General features: G+C 44.4%; 1 long non-coding RNA gene across 1 annotated transcript in view; it reads right to left on the reverse strand.

Moving 5' to 3' along the window:
• LOC114905632 overlaps window positions 1-10,514 on the reverse strand; it is a 38,498-nt gene extending 27,984 nt beyond the window's left edge. The window contains exons 1-2 of the long non-coding RNA XR_003796307.1: window positions 10,327-10,514; window positions 5,473-5,547 (exon numbers count right to left, since the gene is read on the reverse strand). This is a non-coding gene — a long non-coding RNA (uncharacterized LOC114905632). The remainder of the gene's footprint in view (window positions 1-5,472; window positions 5,548-10,326) is intronic.
• Between the last annotated feature and the right edge of the window lie 318 nt (window positions 10,515-10,832).

Here is a 10,832-nt window from a genome sequence, read left to right on the forward strand (position 1 = left end):
CCCAGGGCCAACTCTGTTCTGGGGTCCAGGCTCCCCTCAGTCCTCCCTCAGGGCCCTCACCTTGACTCCACGCAGGACCCGGGATTCTCTCCTGTGCCCGCCTGAGACCCCGTCCCTTATACCCCCTCCCCAGCCTCTCTGAGACCCCGCCCCTTACTCCCCCTCTCCAGCGTCTCTGAGACCCGGATGTCAGGAAGTGCTGCATGTGCTCACCACGCCCTATGGCCTCCAAGGGCCAACTCTGTTCTGGCGCCTAGTTTTCCCTCAGTCCTCCCTCCGTGCTCTCACCCTGACTCCACACAGGACCTGGGATTCTCTCCTGTGCCCGCCTGAGATCCCGCCCCTTATACCCACTCCCCAGCGTCTCTGTGACCCGGATGTCAGGAAGTGCTGCAAGTGCTCATTCCGCCCTATGGCATCCCAGGGCCAACTCTGTTTTGGGGTCCAGGTTCCCCTCAGTCCTCGCTCAGGGTACTCACCTTGACTCCACGCAGGACCTAGCATTCTCTCTCGGGCCCACCAGACACCCCGACCCTTATACCGCCTCTCCAGCCTCGCTGAGACCCCGCCCCATACTCCCCCTCCCCAGCGTCTCTGAGACCCGGATGTCAGGAAGTGCTGCACGTGCTCATCCCGCCCTATGGCCGCCCAGGGCCAACTCTGTTCTGGGATCCAGGTTCCCCTCAGTCCTCGCTCAGTCAGTGCTCTCACCTTGACTCCAAGCAGGACCTGGATTCTCTCCTGTGCCCGCCTGAGACCCCCGAGGAGTGTTCTTTTTAAAGCTCATTGTTTGTTTTAATCCAATGGAAAAAAAAAAAGATAAAAACTGAGGAATAAGATCTATAAACAAAAAGCACAAATATTAAGACTGGCAAATGGAAAAGGGCAGTCAGGGGATGAACTGAAAGCCAAGTTCAACTTTCAGATTGTCCTGGCAAAACTGTCATTAAAGTGAAGGGTTAAGGCCCACCTGAGCACAATATCTTAAACTCAGTAAGTCTTAATGAAAAATCTACTAGTATATGTCCTTACAGTGCTTTCAAATACAGTATTCTGTTTATATGACTACAGATACACACATGTGAAAAATACAGAAAAGTACAAAGAAGAATATACAATTAAAAACCGAATCCACCACCTATTACTAATGCCTTCTGTTTTTAAGGAGAAGGGCTACTATTTTCATTATTGCAACAAAAATTTCAAACTTTTTGAACTATAACAGTCAAATAAAATTAATAACCCAACATCTAACTATAGAACTATGGAAACTCTAATCTAGAAAAGTCATGACATGACCAAGACCACCCAGATTCTCATATGTCCAATCAGGATAAGAAATTAGTATTCTCTAACTTATAGCCTAGTTCTTAAAGGGCAAAATCTTTCAGGCAGTAATCCCAAGCAAGAACCAAAATTTGTCCTCAGCCCTGGAAGAGCTGTGATTTACAAAATACCAGCTTCTTTGTAAGATGAGACCTTGATGCCGAAAAGAATTAGTGTTCCTTAGGTTTTGTAGCTCTCTAATTAAAGAGGAGTTTTAGACTTACCCCCCAGAGGTTTTAATATTGTTACTTTAATTTATAGCTGTTCTTTAATTTTAATAGTCAAATGAAAGTTTTAATTATAGTCAAGCAGGTCTTCATATGGAAAGATGGCACTGCTGGCTCACCTTCCAGAGACCACGTGTTTTCAGTTATTTTCTGGGGGTGGAGGTAACCACACTGAATATTTTACCCATCCTGATTCAAACAGCATACATTTGCCCAAGATCTCTCTAGACAAAGCTAGGACCGAGACCACATCTACAGAAATACACAGAATTAAGCTGCCATGTCAAATCAAGAGCCTTGATTTTAGCTGCTTTATACACCAAGCAGCCTGTCATAAGCTGTTACAAACAGAACACTTCATTGTGTTAACAGATGGTCCGTGTACTAACAAGATATGAGGAGTACTGAAATGTTAAAAACAAATCTAGGGCTTCCCTGGTGGCGCAGTGGTTAAGAATCTGCCTGCCAAGGCAGGGGACAAGGGTTCGAGCGCAGGACGATCCCACATGCCACAGAGAAACTAAGCCCGTGCGCCACAACTACTGAGCCTGTGCTTTAGAGCCCACGAACCACAACTACTGAGCCCACGTGCCGCATCTACCGAAGCCCCGCGCTCTAGAGCCCGTGCTCGGCAACAAGAGAAGCCACCGCAATGAGAGAAGCCCGCGCACCGCAATGAAGAGTAGCCCCCACTCGCCGCAACTAGAGAAAGCCCGCGCGCAGCAACGAAGACCCAACACAGCCAAAAATAATAAATTAAAATAAATAAATTAAAAAAAATCTAGGTCGAATACTTGGTAGCCAATTAAAAGATGTTATCTTTTGTTGTTTTTGTTCACTTTCTTTCAATAAACTTTATATTGTTTGTCACAACTAAGAAACTAACAAGGCTACGTTACTGTTAACTAAAGCAAGACTTCATTCCAATTTCACCTGTTTTTCCATTCAATGTCCTCTTTCTGTTTGAGAATTCAATCCAGGATTCCACATTGCGTTTCATCATCAAGTCTTCTTAGTCTCCTCTGGGCTGGCAGTTTCTGCATCTTTCCATATTTTTTCATGAACTTGACAATTTCCAGTAGTGTCAGCCAGGAATTTTATACAATGTCCCTTCATTTGGGTTTGCGTGATGTTTTTCTCATTAGACTGAGGTTATGTTATGCATTTTGGGAAAGTGCCAAAGTTCCCTTCTCTTCATAACATGTCAGCAGGTACCTGATATCTACATGACATCACTGAGGATGTTACCCTCCATCACTTGGTTAAGGTGCTGTCTGCCAGGTTTCTCCACTATAACACTGCTGTTTTTCCCTTCCCTGTCCATACTCTATTCTTTGGAAGGAGTCACTAAATCTAGCCCAGTGTGGGTGGGAGCTGGGGAGGGATTAATCTTGCCCTCTTGCAATTCAGTTTTTTTTTTTTTTTTTTTTTGCGGTACGTGGGCCTCTCACTGTTGTGGCCCCTCCCGTTGCGGAGCACAGGCTCCGGACGCGCAGGCCCAGCGGCCACGGCTCACGGGCCCAGCCGCTCCGCGGCACGTGGGATCCTCCCAGACCGGGGCACGAACCCGCGTCCCCTGCATCGGCAGGTGGATTCTCAACCACTGCGCCACCAGGGAAGCCCAATCTTGGCCTCTTGGATGGAGAGTATCTAGATACATCACTTGGAATTATTCTGTAAGGAAGATGTGTCTCTTCTCCCCTACGATGTTATCTCTTCATGCCCGAAGCATGCTGACCAGGCAAATTTTCATTCAGAGAAAACTTCTTTTGAAACTCAACAGTTCATTAGAGAGCCATTATGATGAAAATCAATTATTGCCAGACACTGAATGCTCTGTTTTTAGGAAAATTTCACCTCGCCATCTAGGAGAAATGAGACATTTCACTGTCTAATTAACAGTGAACTTGAGGTAGAATAAGAAACAAAAGAGCAGGGAAAAAAGGAGTGAAGAGGGTGGAAAGGAGAAGAAAAAGGGTCAGGCCAGCCGAAGTGCCCACCCACTGGTGTAAAGAGTTATTCCCTGCCACGTATGCCCACTCAGCGGGAGGGAATTCCTCCCAGGTCACTAGCTGTTCAGGTCAACTTACCTAGAGACAGGTTTTTGCCTGGTTATTAGTCCGCTAGTCAACAGCCATTATGCCTTATGCATTTGACGCAAATGTATGCATCTCTGACTTGTAACAAAAACGGTTTTACTTGGGTGTCAGTCTACCCAGTCTACCACTATGCATAAACTCTACCTGAAATGATTAAGTGGTTTAAACAATTATAACCAACTACACGTATTACCATGGATGCACAAGTTTAGCTTTGTTCACCAAGCCCTTTCATTGACTGGGAAAATGTTTTCTGATATATGACAGGTCAACATCTTGGTTCTCTTGTCTAGATTCCTTTTATTTCCTCTTTCTCATTTTGTTGTTTTTTGCTGTTCTCCCTTTCTTATGTATTTTTCCAGGGGATTTTACAGATTTCTTAATAGATTTTTCACCAGAGCTTTACTATCCTGGGGAATCTCTCTGCAAATCCTGTTTTCTTTTACCCCTTTGTACCCCCATGGAAGACATGGGTTACTTGCCTTTAGAACTCTGCTGACTTTTGGCACCTGCAGAGTTACACACACACACCCAGCCTCCACCCCCCTCCCCCGTGTGGGAAGTGGTTCTAGACTTCCCTTTTAAACTAGCAGGTGCCGTGGTCAGAGGAAATCCTGTCGTCTGGTGAGGGAAAGACTAGTGACTTGGCTGCATCCCACCTGGTGAACCATCTGGCTGAAAAGGCAACAAATCACTCTCTGGGAGGATGCCTGGTTTTGTCCCTTTAAAGCATCCCTACGTGGCCCACGTTATAGGATCCAAGGAGCCACAACACCCAACGTTTATGGTCAGCAATGTGATAATTATGAAGACTTTGATTCTATTAGATCAGAATACATCTCCATCCTCCCAACGTGGAAAGCGGCAAAGAAGTTGATTGACTATTCACAGTCAGGGCCAAGTAAGTAGCGAGAGAAACAAACAAGGAGACAGAGCAAGGTAGAGGATGCAGAGATAAGCTGCTGCCAGTGGATGATGCTTGCAATTGAAAACAATGTTTTAATTAATGAACAAGTTGTGGATCTAGATGCCAAAGTACAGGAAGTGCAGACCACGTGATGAGCTGCACCATTCAGTAAACAAATCCAGACTGTGAGAAACTTTACAAGTCAAATACCCCAGGTACTCCAACAACAAGAAATTGTAAGGAAAGGGAAGTGCCAGAGGAGGGATCTGCAGATGAAAAGACACAAGTTTTAAAAAATGACTCAGACTCAATTTGCCTTCAGTTAGAGTATAGCACCTAGGGGTGCACACCCAAATGCTAAAACCATAAGAAAATGAAAGCAAATTATTAGTATAAATGTACAGAAGGGGTTCATTTGGGGGTGCTGAGACTGGAATGGAGCCCAGGTAGGCTCCTGGGGTAGGTGGCCAAGTTCTATTTCTTGACCTGAGTTTCCATTAGAAGAGTTGGATGTTTGCCTCATAACGCATTAAACTCTATGTTTGTGGGTTTTTGTAGTTTCCTTTTTTCAATTTTACAATAAAAGGTTAAAATGTCTCCAGTTACCAATAATTATAACTTGGGAGATTGCACATTTAAAATTCCCTATCTCTGCCTTCTCTTGAGTAATTGGAAGACTTGGCAACACTGGATCCGTGTTTCCTTATGGTTAAGTGGCTTGAGCTAAGAAGGGGCTGCTTCCTCTCTCGACAGAGCTTGACCTCTCCAGTTATTTATGTGACCTGTGCTGGGCACCTGTAAACACATGAATCTGTGACCCCTGGGGTGGGGAAAACTAGCTCTTTCCTACACCTTTCACTGGCAAGATTCCTATACGTTGTGCATAAATTCAATAGAAAACGATTCAACTCACATTTCTCAAGCACGTCCTCCACAGAGCTCCATGCTAGGATCTCTTCTGTCCCTCTCCAGCCCAGGAGCCTCCAATCTGGGGGAGGGAAATCGAGATTTAGGTAATTACCCTACTCCAGAGAGGGGTAGACTCTAAGTCTTCATAGAAAGTACCAGCAGAATGCAGTGGGGATTGCAGGAAGACAGAATCAATCTGAGCGAGGATCTAGGGAGACTTCTTGGAGGATGTGAAAGGACTTGGGCCTTGGAAGGTAACTGGGATGAGGCTGGGGCATGGAGGGAAGAAAGAGTCTGATGGAAGGGAAAGTCTGAACCCAAGGACACGGCTGGAGGTTGTAGAGCAATGTTTGGATTAGATTCCCACTGCTGGTGAGTGATGGATGTGACTGGTGAGTCACAAGATACAGCTGACTTGTCAAGTTACTTGAATGATAATGATGCCATTGACTAAGTGGGGAGGACAAGTTCTGTAGACAGGATGACTTTAAGCGATGATCACGTGGAGATGTCTAGCCAGATGGAGCCCGAGAGAGAGTCAGATGGAATCCAAAGGAATCCTAGAGTCATCAGGTTAAAGAAACTTACTAGGTAAAGCCATGGGGAAAGGAAGAGCATAGACAAGGAAGAATGCAGACGAGGAAGAGTGTAAGCTCAAGGTTGGCTCATTGCACAAACCAGTATTTAAGGGATAGTAGAAGAAGTACAGCCAGAGAAAAAAATGAGTGAAGAGAAGCAGGAGAATTTAGGACCAGGGGAGACACTGGAATGACCATCCAAATAGTGACAGGTGGATGAGAGATGAAATTTTCCAGGATGAGGGAGGACAGACCTTGTCTACTTGGCCATTTAGATTAAAAAAAAGGGAAAGGCTATTTGGACATCCATGAGAAGTAGCCATTTATTTTTCCTAACTAAGCAATGTCATTTATTCTCATGCCGATTTTCTTTAAATTTAAAAATAACTGTGTTGACACGTTTGTTGCATCTTTACATTTCCTAAGTTGATATTTTTGATTAATTTCAATGAAGCATCTCCTACATTCTATGTCAATAGAGGTGTAAAGCCCTCAAGAAGAGCTGAGAAGAGATAACCAGTAGCCATCATTTTCTTTTTTTTTTAATTGAAGTATAGTTGATTTACAATGTTGTATATGCCATCATTTTATATTTCCACCATAAAGATGGTACCTGTAACATAATCAACCTCGAGAGCATAGATTGTAGTAAAATGTAGTTAAAATAATTAGGCAGTGATGAGCTATGAGTATCTATGACCTTTACTTTTAATAATTTATTTTGTTGTACGTTTATATCATTTAATTTTTAATAGTGGCTGTGTTTAGCAAGCAGCTCTCAAGTTTCTAAAAAAATTTTAACATCTGGAATGGCTCACAAAAAACTGGTAACTAGCTACCTCGGGAACATGGGCTGGAGGTTCGGAGAACTTTTTCATTCACTCTATTCTATACTGTGTGATTTATTTTAAATAAACAGATGTGTATTACTGTATAATAATTTTTAAAGTTTAAGAATACCATATTAAATACCAGTTGTGTAACGAGAGGAGAGTTAAAAATATATATTTGCTTTCACGTATACGTTGGAGGCTAAACAAGAAACTAGTAAAGAGAGCAAGGGAAATCTGTTGAAGGGGAATATACTTCTCATATTTTAATATTTGAACCAGATAAATGTGGTCTCTGTTCAAACAATTTTAATAATTAAAAATAATTTTAGCAGTGGGGGAGGGATGGATTGGGAGTTTGGGATTAGCAGATGCAAACTCCCACACAGAGAATGGATAAACAACAAGGACGAACTGTATAGCACAGAGAACTGTATTCAATATCCTGTGATAAACCATAATGGAAAAGAATAAGAAACAGAATGTATACATATGCATAACTGACTTACTTTGCTGTACAGTAGAAATTAACACAACATTGTAAATCAACTATACTTCAATATAATAAATTTAAAAAATAAAAACTACAAATAAAAATACTTTTAAAAGGTCAACCTCGGGCTTCCCTGGTGGCACAGTGGTTAAGAGTCCGCCTGCCGATGCAGGGGACGGGGGTTCGTGCCCCGGTCCGGGAAGATCCCACATGCCGCGGAGCAGCTGGGCCCGTGAGCCATGGCCGCTGAGCCTGCGCGTCCGGAGCCTGTGCTCCGCAACGCGAGAGGCCACAACAGTGAGAGGCCCGCGTACCGCAAAAAAAAAAAAAAAAAAAAAAAAAGTCAACTTCTATCCCCCATGTCCCCAAAATGGGAGAAAATTTGTACTGTTTATGATTACATACTGGAGACTCTGCCTCTCCTGAGGACATGCTCCCACTGAAAGCAGAGACTTTTTCCTGGTTTCCATGACAAATATGTGGCCAGGGCATCTTGAAAATGATCCTGGGAGTGACTCACTGTCCAGATAGGCAGCTGCATCAACACCGGCCTCACGACTCAGATAGGTAGGGTGCCACAGCTATAAGCAAACAACAGTATTCAGGTGACGACATTTTTTCCAGGTAGAAAGTGGAAGAGGGCCAGACATTCTTGAAGCTCTATCCATCCATTATTCCTCTCATACTAGTGTTGGAAATGTGTGTTTGACTAATCAACAGGTGATGTTTGTTCAAGGACTGCTGAAAGGCAGGCACCTGACCGAATTCAAAGCCAAAATTCTGAAGCCACTTCCTGGTTCTCAAAGAGCAGAAACCTTCTTCCCGCGGCGCAGAAGCAGAAGTGCTGAAGGCCGCGCCCAATGACTCCAGCGGTGCACAGTTTTCCTTTATCACGCCAACGTCTGTTGTCCATCAGGAACCCGAAAAGCATCTGCCTCTCCCGTCCTTCTACAAGCCCTTGCTGGAGCCACTAATGACGAGCAATTTCTCTGCCGATCATGGGAACTCCATGAGATGTGCGGTTGATCAAAATTAATGTTAAAGATCTAGTTGGAATTGAATGGGAATGCGATTTACACATATGCCTCTGTATTCTTTTGAAAAAGCACAGCCGTGACACGTGAGAGTGTTGATTGCAAACAAGCCCTAAGATGACTCTTAAAGATGAAATGACAGCACAGGCCTGCATCAGCCGTATCTTTTTTTTTTTAAGATTATTTTACTTTTTAAAATTTATTTATTTTTGGCCGCTCCTGCGGCATGTGGGATCTTAGTTCCCCGACCAGGGATCAAATCCACATCCTCTGCATTGGAATCGCGGAGTCCCAGCCACTGGACCGCCAGGGAAGTCCAGCCATATCTTTTTTCTTTTTTTTTTTAAATTTTTATTTTAAGGAGTTCCCTGATGGTCTAGTGGTTAGGATTCGGTGCTTTCACTGCAGAGGCCCGGGTTCAATCCCTGGTCGGGGAACTGAGATTCCACAAGCCGTGCGGTGCAACCCCCAAAGAATTTTCTAAAATATCAGATTGGAGTATAGTTGATTTACATGCATCAGCCGTATGTTGACAGGGCCTTTGAAAAGATTCCCTATAACATGACATCTCTACAGTGTTGAGTCTCATCAAGCAGAACAAGCCCACAGGCCTACAAAAATAAGTTGCTTTTATTTTCCATATTGTTGGCATATAAATTTCGAAATGGCATTCATTGGTTTAGACGTCTAAGGTGGAACACATAAAAATCATGTTCACGTTAGAAGGAATGACAGAGTTAGAGATTCGCCTTTTTGCTGACATCATAGATAGCACGGGTTCGGACAAGCATCACCCATAAATGCTGAAACCACGTGGTAAAAGTTTGATGAGATACAGGAGACCTGAGTCTCAAAGTATCTCCCCACAGGTTATTAATGACAAAGGGAAAACGCTAGTTTCCCAGCAGAGAAAGCTGGTGGCAACCCTGGAAACAAGCGGTCCCTCGTCACCATCAGCGATGGCACAACTGGACGTCACGTGCCTCTCCTGTGAAAAACCGAGGACACGACATCCCTCACCGGGCGCTCCTACCAAAATGATCGGATTCTACCCGTGAAAAAACAGGAGGCAAACCCAACTGAGAGAAAGTTGACAAACCAGCTGGTCTGTATTCTTCCGAAATGTGAGAGACAAAGAACAGCTGAAGGATGGTTTCAGATTAAAGAGGCACAAGAACTAAATGCCTCTCGTGAGCCTGCACTGGATCCCGGTGAGGAGGAAAAAAAAGGCTGGCAAAGACATTAACGGAGCAACTGGCAAAATTCAAATCTGGGCTTCAGCTTCGATGATAATAGCAGTACACTGGATGGTCCATTTCCTGAATTCAATCTTGGTACTGTGGTTCTGTAGGAGAACGTCCTTATTATAAAAGCCGCCATGTATTGAACACCTTTAATGTACGAGGTGCACGTATTTCTTTCAGCCCTCAGGAGAAGCCCACACGTTGGGACCATTCCCCTTCCCCACTTTGCAGAGGAGAAAAGAGAAGCTCAGAGCAGTTATGAAGCATATGCAAGGCTGCACAGCTAATAGGGAGCTGACCAGGAACAAGAGACAAGTCCAGTGGTGATGGCATGGAAGACTGTATCTTGTGTCTATTAGCACCTGGGAGGCTGGACAAAGGAATGGAAAACAGAGGCTCTTGGAGGAGTGTCAGAACTGGGGTGTACAGGGCGACTTGGGAAGGGCCTGGGGAGGTGACAGTTTTAAATCAATGCCAAGTGACTGACGAGTAGTGGGGGCTAGACTGAGAAAAGGCAGGAAACGAGGCCATGAGGAGGCAGGAGGCTGGGGGATGGATGTCTTGATAAATGTGCCTCTGACTCACACTGAGAAAACATCTTACATCACAGGCTGGTTAAACACACATACACACTCTCACATAAATAACTGAAACAAAGTTTGATTAAACAGTAACCTACCTTTACCATGCAGGAGAGCCTGGTCCTTCCCGTTCTGTTGCTCTTTAGTGATTTGTTTTGGCTTGTTCATTTTTTTTGCTTTGCTTTGTTTTTCATGCTGGCAAGAATCAACTAAACTGATTTCCTGAAACTGGAAGGGGACGGGGTGGCTGTGGTTTGAAAACCAGGCTCTAGGGTGTGGCCCAAGCTTGAGGGGGCGCTGGATTGGGGGAGTCAAGGTTAGAATGGCAGTCAGCTCTCTAGTGTGGAGACCACCCTTTCTGCTTTCTTTCCTCAGCTAAGCCTAAGCCCCTCACAGCTCTGTTTGCCTGGTCCTGTGATCCAAAGCCTTAACCACGCCTGCACCCTAATGAAGCCCTAATTGGAAACACCTGTAGTACCAAGCATGGCAGCAGGGCCCCAAGTCACAACTGGCCTTGGTCAAGCCAAATACCTGAGAAATTCTAAACATACATAGACATCAACATACATAGGCGTCAGCTTCCAGGAGAAGAGGAAAGAAAATA

This window comes from Monodon monoceros, unplaced genomic scaffold (assembly GCF_005190385.1).
Source record: "Monodon monoceros isolate NGI ecotype Baffin Bay Population unplaced genomic scaffold, NGI_Narwhal_1 Super_Scaffold_22, whole genome shotgun sequence".
NCBI lineage: Eukaryota > Metazoa > Chordata > Mammalia > Artiodactyla > Monodontidae > Monodon > Monodon monoceros.